The sequence below is a fragment of the Pyxicephalus adspersus genome, chromosome 2 (assembly GCF_032062135.1).
Source record: "Pyxicephalus adspersus chromosome 2, UCB_Pads_2.0, whole genome shotgun sequence".
Lineage (NCBI taxonomy): Eukaryota > Metazoa > Chordata > Amphibia > Anura > Pyxicephalidae > Pyxicephalus > Pyxicephalus adspersus.
In genome coordinates this window covers 128,993,614-129,007,931 of record NC_092859.1, presented here as the reverse complement: position 1 = coordinate 129,007,931, position 14,318 = coordinate 128,993,614, and the positions used below count along the sequence as shown (strand labels likewise).

General features: G+C 37.5%; 1 pseudogene; it reads right to left on the bottom strand.

Moving 5' to 3' along the window:
* Positions 1-8,408: 8,408 nt before the first annotated feature.
* On the bottom strand, positions 8,409-9,298 carry LOC140322186 (large ribosomal subunit protein eL6-like; annotated as a pseudogene).
* Between the last annotated feature and the right edge of the window lie 5,020 nt (positions 9,299-14,318).

Genomic DNA, 14,318 nt, shown 5'->3' with positions numbered 1-14,318 from the left:
GTAACCTAATGCACCTGCATTACAGCACACCACAGTATAAAGTAATGCAGTACCATTCCTTGTAGTGCATCCTATCTGTCTGAAAACTTCATAATAAGTTTATATCTATACACAGGGGGAGCCATATGCTAGGCAGTGCATTTTATGATGTAGTTACAATATATAAAAATTTAAGCCAAAACTTTTTTTTTCATTTTTGACAGGAGTGGGTAATAGGTAAAACATCTGACAGTCGTTTTATGTATTTATTTATTTTGCAATGTCTCAACAATTGTGCACAATATTATCTAGTACACCCTCCTAGGAAAAACAGTACAAAAATCAATCAGATCACATTCACTTTCTCTAAGGGTATTATTGGAATGTGTAGAGTATGGTGTACACAACCCCTATTTATTGTACAGTGCTGCGTATTTTGTTGGTGCTATATAAATACTGTCTAATACTAATAATAATAATAGGGGAGTATGATTAGGGTGCAGGGAAAAACCCAAAATACCTAAGCACTAAACCAGCCTGTCAAGGAAGTAACACTATGAGAAGCTGCCACAGTAGCACTAACAAGAATCAGAATGGTCCTGATTTTCAAATTTTCCTTGCAATGTTCCAGAGTAGTCTTCTCCAGTTAATGACACTCCATTTTCACGTCTTAGCATGGAAATTTTCCATATGATCCCCTCTCAAATCAAAATCTATGGAAAGCAATTCAGCAAAGCAAGAAGCAATATTGATGGACATCCCATAGAGGACCTCTTCTAGACTGGGGCATATCTAGATAGGGTAGGCAACGGGGCTATGCCAATCTCCCCAGATGTCTTTGGTTTGGGTGAGTCAGATGGAAATGGGCTGTGAGATTTATGGAGATGGAGAGCGTTAGAAGGAGATGACATTGAGAGATAAATTGGAGATGGAAATCAAAGGATGGTCATGAATTTTTGGGAGCCAGATGACCATTCCTTGCTTAGGATTGTCTCTTTCCTCCCCATCAGCTGGCATTCACCAACAGCAGCAAGGGAAACCAACTGATGTGTGAGCTTGGTAATACCTAAAGAAAGAAGAAAATGTATGCACAGCTTTGGCTAAATAAAGCATAGGTTGCCAAAACTAAATTTGGACTAGGGACATAATCATTATATTAGAACACAGAGGCAATAAGAGGGCCACCCATACGCTTATTATGTTACACTGACTAATGTGTATAGAAAACAATCACATTTAGCATCTGACAAACCCTTTGCCCCAAAATTCAAACAACAGCAGAAAAAAATCCTATGGACAGCATGACAGACAGATATAGACAGTGACACAGGAAGAGGAGAGGACCCTGCCCTGAAGAGCTTACAATCTAAGAGGTGGGGGATGTCTCACACAATAGGAGGGGGATATGTAGTAGTGAGGGTTTAGGGGCCAGAAGAAGATGGGTAGGCATGTTTGAAAAGATGGGTTTTGAGTGCTCTTTTAAATGAGCAGAAAGTAGGAGCAATCCGAATAGGAGGAGGAAGACCATTCCAGAGACACGGGGCAGCCCTAGAAAAGTCTCGGAGCCATCCGTGTGATGAGGGTATGAGTGAGGAAGTCATTAGTAGGTCCTTGGAGGAGTGTTTGCCATGTGATGTGCTGAAGAAATGCTTCATGTACACTCTTCAGTGAGCACAGTAACGCATGGCCCCAGTTCACTGAAATGCATCTATATTTGCATTTGTGTGTAATTGGGCCTTTTTTGGTTTCAGGAAGATCATTGTACTTTTGTAAATTGTCTGCCTGGCTTTACTGCCCCTGCCTTATGATATGATGGGCCTTTACAGATAGACATCCACAAGTATTCAAAACCATGTCAAATAGATTTCTGCAATGGTAACACAAAAAGGCAACCATAATTTTAAAAAATTAAAGAGTTTTTAAAATTTTTCCTATTTTTTTTGCCTAGCGGGGTTTTTTTTAATTTTTACTCAGTTTAAATTGCACCCCTCCTATTTTTGTACAGATGTCACAGGCACATTAGGTAATAGGAAAAATCTGCAAAGGGTCATACACTGAAATAGAAACTTGACTGAAATTATATCTCTTCTTCACTCTTTGCAAAGCTAAAAACAAACAATTTGGCTGGAGTTATAAGGCTTTAATCATGACCTGACAGATTTTGATAAAAGCTTGAGTGTGGATGCAACTCACTTAACAGCTGAGATGTTGGACAATCTTTGATAAATGGACTGAGAAAATAATACACCGCTATGTAAGAAGTGGTCCACAATGGAATCATGAGGGAGATATCCAGTGGATTGGTTTTTGTAATGGTATGTTGAGAAATGACAATTGTGGGATACAAAGACCAAAACTGGAACAGTGTGCAGAATTCATGGCTTTACAGGATGTAATATCAGATGGCCGTGCAGAGTGCTTTCTATCCTTGGTAAATACATAGCTTGTTAAAGAAATATCAGTTTTGAATTGTTGATGACTGGAGAAATCAGTACTGACGGTAAGCCATACAAGAAGACCGTTGTATTATAAATATAATACACATATATATAACTATAATATATATAATATAATAATTATATTATATAATAATATATGTATTATAATACATATACTATAAGTACCATAGGAAGTACAAGGCAATTCTAAACTGGGGTTTTTAGTTTTAGTAAAAACTAATTATGTTTTCAGGTATGGCCTCACCTGGTGGTGCTTTTCCTTTTTTTTATTTTTTAGAACTGTAAACAGATTCCCTGTCTATATTCATCTAAATTAATAATATGATACAAAATGGGTGAGAATTATAGAGACAGGATAAATAGGGTACCTCTGTATTAAGAAACAGTGCAGAGCCATATAAAAACATATGTTTTGTTTTATTCTTTTAAGACCTTTGCATTTTTTGTTTTTCATACTAGTAGGTTTGCATCTGAAGGTATGATCATTGCTGTTATCCTGTACAATACTGCTTCTGGGTCTGTACAGTTAATCCTTCTAAAAAAGGCGTACGTAATAAATGAATAAAGCAAGTAAAAAAAAGTTAAGGATTCTTCATTTCTATTTAGTGGAGTGGAACCATGTAAATTATTTCTTTGACCCTCTTAGCCAACTATGTAACCAGTCTAGGGCTTGAAGTAGAGAGTGTTGGTTCCTTTAATTCACACTCACCCTAACCTGTCTGGATATGTTTTTGAGTGTTGTCAGGTGAGTCAAGGTAACCTAGTCCCCTGTCGGGAGCAATGAGTCCGGGGGGGGAGGGAAGGGACGTGATGCCCTTCCTTCTTGGAAAAGAGGTCCTAAAGCACTCCAGTGCATGTTTTTGGATAGCACTTTTTTTTGTACACGTGGGTTTTGTTTACAGGAGCAGCTACTCTGGACATATGGACTATGTGAACAAATATATCTCTTTTTCAATTTGACATTTGCCACTGTCCTTTTATTCCTATGCAGTCTAGGTTAGCTGAACATACAAAATACAAATTTAAAAAACAGAAATTATTTAATATAAATGATAGAAAAGCCATTAAAGAGTCTTTGCAATGTGTCCGCATTGTTGTTTTTTCGATCTTGCTTTTCATTTGCCCAGTGACCAGGATAATGGTTGTCCTATGTCTGACCTAAACTTTGCAGGGTGTGGTTGAGATGGGATGAAGGAATCCAAAGGATAACATCTCAATATTTCCACTTCTCTGTTACTGTTTTGCTAATCAGAACTGAATCAGTTTTTATTCCTAATGCACAATTATGTGCTGGTGGTCTCTATGCCCTTTTTACTTCCCAGCTGGCTACATTCTTCTCTTTTTTTACATGTTTTGCCTATCTCAGCTTGTGAATTCTAAAAAAGTTTTTTTAAAGCCACAGGTATGTACCACATGTGATCATCCACTATCAGATGACACGGGCTCAGACCACAGTCAACATTGTGACTTGGATTTTACACAGTTGAACCAACTCTTATAAATAACTGGCTCAAAACCCAAGATTGGCACATTTCAAAAGATCAAATAATCCTGCATCTTTTCTACTAAACTAAATGTTCCAGGGAAAGGCTCTAGGCTCTGGCCTTGGATGAAATTTTTTGAGGGTTTTTTTTCATAAGCAGCAAATAAGTATAAATAATAAAGGAGGGTGTAGTATATATACAGTAGCATGGACCTTTGATTTCTATCTTCCTATAAAGTCTTTTATTTCCTGTTTTCATCTGGGTATTGATTAAATACATGTTTAAAAAATATTTTAAATATTAACCTGAGCATAAGGTCCTAAGCAGTCTACCTACCACACCTGGCAAAATAAAAAAATGTCTTTGGATAAAATCTCGGAACTGTTGGAGGAGAGTGATTTAGTATCTGACTACCTTTGGTACCCCGGACTAAAGCTCTTTTTTTAAAACACTCTACCTGTTTAATGTCTGATTCACCCATTACCTCTAATACCTTTAGTTAGGATCTTCATCCTCTTAGGATTGTAGATAAGAAAATAACTCTTAAACAACAAGTTTCATTCTTTCCCAAAACATAAAGCTGGTTGTACATTTCTTTTGAAGTTTCCACTTAGAATAACTGCTAGGAGGGCATTCCAGATAAAGGTTTGGGGTAGTTAATATGTCAAAGGCTAATATCAAGCTTGTAGAAAAAAGGATAGTCACAGGATAGGCTTATTTGAAAAGTCTAATTAAGGTATTAATTATCATGGAGAGAAGAGGTCAGGAGAGAAAGGATATGCTTTTAGAGGCAATATGTATATATAATTACCATATATTTTTTCTGAGTAGAATTAGGTAGTCCTATTTCCAACATAGCCCTCCTAGTTTAGGTTTATTACAAAACTCTTGGCATGTATCCAGCCTAATTGTACAAAGAAAGTGTATCGATATCTATCTAATAAGTAGTAGTCTTATCTCATATACTGACGCATTTCGCCAAGATGGCTTCCTCAGGGGAGTATTGATATGATGGTGATAGATACTTCATAAAAAAATCAATGATCAGACTGGGATACTGTAAAGAACAGAAGATGCCCAGGGATTATCCACATGGAGATACCTCTAGTTTCTTGGGATTTTACTTAAGGGTTTTAAGGTGCTCGTACATCTTCTGTCAATAGGTAAAGATCTTATAATTATAGATGGAGAGAATCCATTCTTACTAGAAAGCATTGGATGGTGTATGGGTTAAAGATCCTAGTATATGAAATAGGCTATTGATACACTTTCTTTGTACAATTAGGCTGGGTACATGCCAAGTGTTTTGTATTAAACCTAATTATTTAGGTTAATTATATATACATATTGCCTCTAAAAAGCCTATCCTTTCTCTCCTGACCCCTAATATCAGACTTGGTTGTATTTTGTAGGTCTTCCTTCCCCAAAGTTCACAAACCCTTTTACCCTAGAGAACTTCTTCAACTAGAAGAATTGCTAAGGTACGAGGGGGTGCTGAGACGTTTCTGGCTTTGCCCAGAAAGAAGAGAGCCAGAGTTATGAAATAACACATTTGTTCAACATATTCACCCCTGAGACTGATGCACTTGGTACAGCATAGTTGCAGCTTTTCTAGACCGTTCAAATAAAAGTCCTTTGGTTGGGCCACAAACCAGCTTTCAGCAGCATCTTTGACGTCAGAAATATCCTCAAAATGTTGCCCCTTCAGTGTTCCAGTGTTTCTTCAAATTTGGGAACAGATAATAGTCCGAAGGGGCCAGGTCAGGTGAGTAGGGGGGATGGTGGACCTATTGGAAACCCAGAGTGTTCAATTTGGCAGCCACAACAACATTGGACGTGTGCGCAGGTGTATTGTCCTGAAAAAAAAGGATCCCTTTGTTCAACTTTCCACAGCATTTCGTCTTCATTGTCTCATTCAGCTGGTCAAGGAGATTAGTATAATACTTTCTGATGTTACTAGAGCCCTGAGGTAGGTAGTCCACCAACAGAATACTGTCTTTGTCTCAGAAAACGGGCGCCATGAATTTTTTGGCCAATTTCTGGGTTTGGAAGTTCGGCCTCGGGGACCCACTGTGGCGCCATTCCATTGACTGTTCCTTGGTTTCAGGATCCTAGATGTGAAGCCGAGTTTCATCCTCAGTCACTAACCTAGTCAAAAAGTCCTGTGCAGCTTCAAAATGGGCCAAAACGGCTTTGGATGCCTTAACTTGTTCCTTCTTCTGATCCCTGTTCAAACATTTCGGCACCCACTTCATTAAAAGCTTGCGCATGTCTAGGATAGTGGTGATAACAAACCCAACATGCTCCCGTGAGATGTCAAGTATCTGGGATATCTTTTTTGGATTGGATATCAGCTGCAATATTCAGCTCATAGACAGCATCGCAGGTTGCCGGGTCAGTTGAGGTTGGGGGGCGCCCACTGCAGGGCTCATCTTCAATGGTGAAATGCCCAGTCTTGAAACGAGATATCCAGGTTTTGACAGTGCTGTAGAAAGGACACTTCTCCCCCAGTGTTTGTGATATCTCGGTGTGAATGTCCTTTGCTGACTTTCCCTTGAGAAACAAAAAGAGTTACATATAAAGATATTAGGCTGTCATATGCCCCCACACTCATTTTTCTATTTCATCTGGAAGGGGGCAAAGCCAGGAACTTCTCAGCACCCCCTCGTACTAAAGAACTTCAGCTGTCCAACTGATTGATTAGATTAAAAATATCAGGTTCTCTAATTTGGTAAATTAGCTACCCAACATAACATAGAAAATACCATTTTAAGCACTGGATAGATGTACAATGCACATGACAAATCTCAAAAACTTCAGCAGAAACTGACATATATTTGTCTATGGAATCCTTTGATGTTTGTCAAAGAATACCTATGATGCAAGCCTTAAATTCCAGGATTATTCAGTACCCCTCTTGTCAAAACATACAGTATTTGTTGGTCCCTTGCAAAATGTTGGACTTTTAACACTATGGGCCTGATTTAATAATGCTCTCCAAGACTAAAGAAATTAGATCTGAGTGAACCAACAAACCTGGAATGGATTTCTTAAAAATAATATGCTAATATTTGGCAAATGAAAATGGCAAATTTGACTCCTGGATCAACATTCCATTGCTGAATCACCCAGGTACTCCCATGATAGTCTACCTTCTCCAGTCTTAGAGAGCTTTAATAAATCAGGCCCTTTATCTTGTCCAGAAGGAGCAAGGCTGCTGTATTTTGCATATAAAACACCTTTAGACAAGTAGTTCCTCAATACAACAGTGAACAAATTGAGATTACAATTTGCAGTACACATTTATCACTTTAAACGGTTCTGCAAAACATTAGATTATGAGAATATAACAATTTTTGGTTTGTTGTAGACCAGCTACCTCTAAAGTATATAAAAAGACTGAGATTCACTTACACCCTACAACAAAGCTACAGAATTGTCTCCATTTCAAGCCCTTAGCCTGAAATTTAGCATTTCTTTTATAACAGGTTGGAGAAGCAGCTGTCCCCAAACACTTTCAGAGTGCATACAATGTATGTGCTACCCTTAATTAGAAGGTTCCTCTAAACTGAATATTAAGTTCAGGTCCTAATTCCTAAAGAGCTCTATTTTAGTAATTTTGACTACTACCGTGTTTCCCCGAAAATAAGACCTACCCCGAAAGTAAGACCTAGCACTATTTTGTAAACCTGCCCTAATATAAGACCTACCCTGGAACATGAGTGATCATGAGTGACTTTCAACAATAAATGTGTACTGTAGTCTTCTTCATGGAAAAATAAGACATCCCCTGAAAAAAAGACCTATTGTGTTTTTGGGAGCCAAAAAAAATATAAGACAGTGTCTTATTTTTGGGGAAACACGGTATACTGAATGTATCTAAGGTTGCTTCGCTTGTTGCCATAAAAACAAAATCACTCTGCCATTATTTTATGCTAGATTAATCTAGTCCAAAAGACCAGAAGTGTCTTTCTCTTGACATATGTAACTAGAGCAGATACTACTCTGGATAGAATGAAGAGTATTTATAAGCCTGACAATCCTTTTCTTCATTTGGCAGGTAGTAGAAATGTTGCTAAGGCAAATAAAGCAAACTCTTCTGGGCAGGGGTTACCAGGGTACCTTTAGATGACATTGACCAAGCAGAACTCAGTTATCTCTTTCAAGCATCATAAGACTGGTATTGTAGAAAAAATTTTTTTTAATGCTAAGCCGAGCCCTTGACATTAGTTTTTGTCAAATTCTGTTTCTCTGTGCTACATTAGGTTGCAAAGATACAGTAAATTGACCTTGAAAATCTTATGTTCTTGTAGTCCCAAAGCAAGACGTAGAAAAAAAAATAAGCATATGTATCATTTGTTTTTTTTGGGAATATAGAATGATCTCTATATAAACAATTTTATTAATTAGTTACTGACTTCTAAATTATCACTGTACACCCTTTTTTTGGAGTATACATGTTCTTTTTAATAAGCCTTGAATCTCCTTAGAAGACCAGCTTGTGTGGGTACATTCCTTTTAACAGTGAAAACAGCGAGTGCAGATATCCACAAAGCTTTATGAGAGGCTGGAGCTGTGAGTTCACAAACTTCTGATCTACTTTGCAGTACTGTGTCACTGCATACTTCGCCTTTTGAGTGTCAAAAACCTCTCCTTTCTGGTGCTTGGCTTTTACGCAGCTTCGTCTTCCTAAAGTAAGGCTAGGTACACACAGGCAATCATTGTCGTTAGAAAACAAACAGCTTATGACAGATCAGTTATTCATGATTATTTTGAACGATCGTATAGTGCATGATTCTGTACATGCTGTAACAATATGTTCAAATAAAATCCACCAATAATGTACACACACTGGATACGATAGTTTGAATGATGCAGGAAGTGATGTGTACCAGAGAAAGTGTACTGCAAAACCATGCACAATCACTGAACGATCGTACACACAATAGATAGCAAACTATTGTTCCCCAAATGTATCCGCCAGGGCGGTCGTTCGTTTCCAGCGACATTCCTTGATTATCAGAGTCATTGGCCTGGTGTGTGCACTTTTTTTGTTAAACGTTATCGAATGATGGGTCATTATTCGTTTGTTTCAATGCAAATTATAAATATCAACTTTAGTGGAGGTGGCAATGACAAATCTCTGATGAGCTCTCCTCAGATGAACTCTGTTGATTATAAGAGGACCTGTGACCAACAGAAGACCAGACTGAAGCTGTTTCAGGAACAACACACACTTGCCAACGTCCATTAAGAAGGATTAGCAGAGTTCTAGAGGTGATGGTGGAATGCAAATTGTGCTTGTGCTGGCTGAATGATTTTCTTCCAAGGCTCATCAGTTTGCGCGGGACATTAAGTGGGATAACAACGTGGCATTTTGCGCAGCTTAACCACACGGCTGCCACCATTCTTATCAACACCAACTGTCTTGGTTACTGTATCTGGGTCCTTGGTTTTCTTTCTCAGTCATTGTCTCTGGGGCCTTGTACTTGTGCTTGTACAAAGCTTTCCTTGCAAACATGACAGATTGGGAATATTTCCTAATTCCGCAAGCCAACACAGGGTTGCAGCTTGCATGATGCCTCTCAAACCTTCTACTCAGCCTGCTCTCCTGCCATCTTGGCTGAAAGGAAAAAGCACCGTATACCCTTTTAAGTATACAGAAAGTGAAATGAACCTCTTCTGTCTATGCTGCCTTCAGACTACAGAAACAGAAAATGTCAAAAAGTAAATTTTAGTATTTGGCACACCTATTTTTTTATTTTCCTTTATATTAGTTTTGTTCTTTATTATCATTCTCATGCATCCATATTGCGCCCAGCAGCCAGCACTGCACTTTGGTACTGCTGCTTCTTTTCCACATGCTCCAAGGATGATTTCTTAGGGAGCCAAATAAACTAAATGCATTTTTTTGAAGGTGTGAGGAAAGCAGAATGTGCTGAGAAAACCCACCCAGACACTGGGAGAACCTGAAAATGTTTTGGTATTTCTTGGTCCTGGTATTTCTCACCTATTAATCAGTGTGGACTTTTTAATTTTAGGCTTTTATAGGCAGACAGTTCTGTATTGTAACCTTTGCAAAGTGGAATTTGAAACGTTAGCTTGCATCATCCCAGTAAAATGTAACACCATCTCAATCTAGTGTAGAATTTAGAAGTGGTAATTAAAGTGTCTGTTTTAGTCATTTATTCCACCACATAAAATATTTGTGTTGTGAGCCCTCTCTCAGGGTGGTTTATCATTCATCAATTCTTTATCATAAGTTTTATTCGGTTCTTCTTCAGCAACAGCTGACAGTTAATGCGTACTCTTAAGGATAATGCCCCACTTCATGTGCTGGAGTTATGACCTGATAATCCTCTGAACTGTATGACCCCACAACCGATACTCCTAGACACAGCAGGATGTTAACATAGCTATATCCAGGACACTGTTTTAACAAAAAAACAACTGAAAAAAGATGAAATGGAGAAATATTACATACATGAACAAGTAAACTTCATTGATTCCTGCAGTATACAAAATATGTTTTCTAAAAAATTATAGAGGCACCTAACTATAGCTGTAACATTCCCCAGCACTGTAACCCCCTAATATTGCTTGTTTAATATTGATTTTGGCTAGAATGATTACACAGCTCAACCCAAAACAGTTTTTCACTTTACAAGGTTTTTTAATGTATTTAATGTATTTCAGGTCTGCTGAATCCATAAATGACGTCAGTTTCATTGAACTGGCTCTAGTTCTTGTGATACAGGAATCGGAATAGACGATTTTACTAACAACAAATGTTAACACAGCATATTATTATCAATCTTTATTTACACCAATGTTTTGCATTCTATATATTAAATGTAGCATTATTTTCATGAAACTTTAATTTGCCTTCTTTTTATTCATATTCATTTTCTTTTTACAGAAATATAATTTCTTCAAGAAGAAGTTGTTTAAATGACCCTAATGTATTTTGCTACATTTGTAGTGAATATTCTCAGCAAAAACAGAGAAGAAGCTTTACAGAATTTGTGAAACAAGCATATATTGCATATTTTAGTATTAAACTGGAGGACCAAGATAAGTATTGGGCTCCCCATATGGTATGCAAAACTTGTGTAGAGTGTCTACGTCAGTGGAAAAATGGAAAAGTGAAAAGTTTTAAATTTGGTGTACCTATGGTAAATCATCATAATGATTGTTATTTTTTTGCTGTGAATGTAAAAGGTTTCACTCTTTAGAAGAAAAACAAGTGGGAGTACTCTGATTTGGAATTAGCAAGACGACCTGTTCCGCATGGTGCTGATGTTCCCATACCAGTGTTCAGTACACTCCCGGATATTCCTGTATCCGACATGGAGGATATACAGGGTTTGTAATCCAGGAGTTAGCAGTGGAAGTTAATATGAAGGAAGTGTTTCATCAAACCAGCAGTTCTTCCAAGAAGGATGATTTAATACGTGACCTAAGTCTGTCAAAACAAGCATTTGAACTTTTAGCATCCAGGCTAAAAGAAAAGAACTGTCTGAGACCGGAAGTTAAAATAACAGTTTATTGGACAAGAGAGGTGACACTCCTACCATATTTCAGTGAAGATGGAGCCTTCGTGTACTGTTGTAACATTCCTGGACTAAGCCTTCAACGTGATTGTCCTGATCATCAGCATAAAAGGAAATCATGCAAACGGAGTTTTTAAATGACTTCTTTGTGATTAGTTCTGTAAATATACGGAATATAGAATAAATTGACATTAAGTATTTCAAATATTTAATTTTGTATATGTAGGCATATCTAGTTTAATTTTGCTTAATTTTCATGTTTCATTAGTTTTCTGAGGTTAATTTTTGAGGTCATTATTTCAACAACTAGAGCCAATCTAACAAAACCAATAGAATCTGTGTATCAAGCATAACCTAAAATGACTTTATTCTGTTTGGCAAGAAAATGTTTGTTGACCAGTGTTATATATACTGTTTAGTTTATTTACCCTATTATTGCTCCAGATTAAAAAAGCGGTAACCTTGCTTTTGAATTAAAATTTGGAGAACAAAGGGCTCTGTGATCATTTTACTTGTTATGTCTCAATGTTCAAGAAAACAATTGTATGGTAAGCCATGCAGTGGCATCCTAACATAATATGAAGGTGGAAAAAGAAAGTTATTCTACATTAGTCATCAAGAACAGAACTGGTATCCATATTAAGATGCTGGATAAATGATCCTTTAGAATCTAATTCTTCAGTGAGTGCCGATTACCTGGTTCACTGGTGTGCTCCACATTTCTTCCTACTGCCCCTACATCACTACAGGACAGTAAAGAAAGGTATTCCACAAAACAGGGCTCTGGGCAAACATGAAGTGGGGACCCTAAGTGCACAATACTGCAGGCCCCTGCACACCCTTCTATTTTGCCAATTGGGTATCTGGAGAAGGTGGCGGCCCTCTACAATTGGGTAGAAAAAAAGCACAGCGGTAGACCACATGATTTAGGGGAGGACCAGGAATTCAACATCTCTTGAAATCTTAGATTTTATAGGATCTTTAGCTGCTGTAGAGACTAGTGGTGCAGCACTGCAAGAATGTCTTCTTTGCAGGGTCTACTTTATTGTAGAGTTGTTATTTGCAATTTTCAAGGAATCCTGGAACTATTCATTACTTACCCTCATCTGAATATTCTAGTTGCATGTTGTCTGTACAATCTTTGCTTTGCAAATAAACATTTATTACATAGTGAAAGCATTATAAAAAGTGGGATTTCTGCAGTCAGAAATCAGCTAATAATTTAGCTTACAAACAAATTGCAAATAGGCACAGAAGCTCATTAGTAAATGGTAATATTGTGAAAGTACATTCTAATAAATGGCCCTGTAGGACTGCGCTGTGTACACCTGTCATTCTAATAGTCACATGCCTTCCGAATACCGAACGCTGGAGCATCACTGACGTCAATAATACCAGCACAAAAGCTTTTTATAATCACAAGGGAAAAGGTTTATATTTACCTTGGGGATATTGGTTTGTTAGGTGCAAAGAGACTGCGAATTAAAATAATGTAATAAATAGGCTCACAGGAACACAAAAGGTTCAGAGCACTGCAAAGAAGAAATATTAACTCTATATAAACAGAAAGGGGGGATGCACTTTGATAAAGTTTAACTGTGTTTAATTCCAGGCTATCATTGTAACCATTGTTTTTATGAGCATGGTATATTAAGATGTAATAAATTGTGTATCTTCTCCAGTCTTGGAGAGCTTTCATAAATAAGGCCCATTTTCTTTAACATGACATACCATAAAGCGCCCATGTTGGTAACAACAGGAGTATATGTAGTCATAATTTACATTTTGTATAGTTACCTATTCTCATGCAACTGACTTTCCAATTTCAGATAACTTATTATTATTTCCCATTGAACGTTTCCCTTTACTATGTATGTTTGGTTGATGAAGTGCCTGAAGATGCTGGGTGACAGGATATTTATTTGGCTTTCTTAAGAAACGGCTATACCTTTCATAGAGGGATGCATTGATCTGTGCTGCATGCAATAAGCCTGAAGTGGTGGGATTTGTGCTGAACAAGGCCGTGCTTCCCTGCTTGTCTCACACGATAATTTGTAGCCAAGAATTGCACCCAGGCAGGAAAGAAATTCAGATTCTGAATGTATCAGACATTTCAGGAATAGAACTACAGATTGGCAAGAAACAGCTTTGGACTGTTTGCAGCTTAACTGAGTTCTTTTTCAGTTTCACAGAATCCCTCTGATGAGTGCTAGACTGCTAGATAACACAATCTGGAAAAACAGCAGAAAATTGTAACACAGATGAACAAAGTCATAATTTGTTAAATACGGCTGCACACAACTCTATATCTGTGTGAACAGTTTGAACTTGTATATCACATGATATTTTCAATTTTACATTCTAAGGTATAACATGCAGCCTGCGCAATACACAGTATAGCTGTATAGTCATAAAAATGCTATTGTTCCTCACCTACCAAAGCCAAGAATTATATTAAATGTTAGGATACCTACATGGCCAAATAAACCAATACAATGAACCTGATTTATTAAAGCTCTCCAAGGCTGGAGAGGATACACTTTCATCAGTAAACCTGGGTGATATAGCAAACCTGGAATTGATTTCTTAAAAGTTATTTGCTATTTATTAGCACATTTTTCAATCCTGGACTAGATCTATTGCAGGTTTGCTGGATCACTTAGCTTCACTGATGAAAGTGTATCCTCTCCAACCTTGGAGAGCTTTATTAAATAAGGCCCATTTTGTAGAGGAAGGAAAAGTGGGATGGCAAATTTTGAGGATATTTGGCATCATCTCCTTCACTCTTGCCTAGAAAAGGGATTACGAGGCCTGGATAGGATTATTATTTATTGTATTGTTGC